The sequence below is a fragment of the Selaginella moellendorffii genome, unplaced genomic scaffold (genome assembly GCF_000143415.4).
Source record: "Selaginella moellendorffii unplaced genomic scaffold, v1.0 SELMOscaffold_77, whole genome shotgun sequence".
Classification (NCBI taxonomy): Eukaryota; Viridiplantae; Streptophyta; class Lycopodiopsida; order Selaginellales; family Selaginellaceae; genus Selaginella; species Selaginella moellendorffii.
In genome coordinates, this window is record NW_003314338.1 from 378636 (window position 1) to 379711 (window position 1076).

Here is a 1076-nt window from a genome sequence, read left to right on the forward strand (position 1 = left end):
ATGATTTTGTGTTATAATATTGTGAAATATAAAAAAATAAATTAAAAAACTGATAGAAATATTAATAAATATTAATTAAGTACTAGGAAATGGCATGTGGACACATGCTAATTAATGTCCCACTTTACTGAATAAGTCCCACTTTAATGAAATAAAGCATCATGCTTAAAAACAGTTATATAGAGAACTTTTAAAAGTAATTTGATCTTATTGATAATATTATTGATATATATTGATAATCTTATTGATAATACAAGAGAATCATCAAGTAGAGTCAATAAAGTGAAAATAATATCCCTTTAATTACAAACGATAAGTTTGATAAAAAAGTTTATTTTTTAGAAATGCCAATACAAAAGAAATTAACCTTATGTATATAATATGTCTATAATGATTTTATATTAGTTTAAATATAAAGTCATAAATAAAATATGTTAATACTATTATGTATATGATAATGTTCTACATCTATGTTTTTAAAGAATAAGTTAATAATTTAAAAATGTAATTATGTTTATAATTGGTGTTTAGTTTTCATAATATTTTAGACTCATATGATCTCATTGCTTGAAAGTTTTTCATGCTTAAAAACAGTTATATGAGAACTTTTATGAGCAGTTTTATGTTTTTCATACACTTATGTATACACATTAAATAATTTTATAAATTTAAATTTAATGTGAAAATTATGGTATGATATGTTGTACTATTAGTGTAATGCACTGGTTGATTTGACCATAAAGAATTCACTTACTCTCAATTTCTTCAGTGAAAATCTTTAATCCTAACAGGGATTCACGGATTTGTATTGCAATTTTTTTTCTTTTATATGCATTAATTTATAAAAGTTCAAAAATATACCTTTTGCAATTACTCTTATGAAGAGTTATTTATCATCAAAAAGGTTTTCTCCAAAACTTTTGGCATTTAAAAGATGAGGAAATAAATGAAAAAGAAATAAGAAAACTATGTAAAACTGAAAGTAATGACATCTAATCATGATGAGTATATAATTGTGTATTAAAATTTCATTATATTATTTAGTGTCAGTAATTTATTATTCAGATTCACTAACT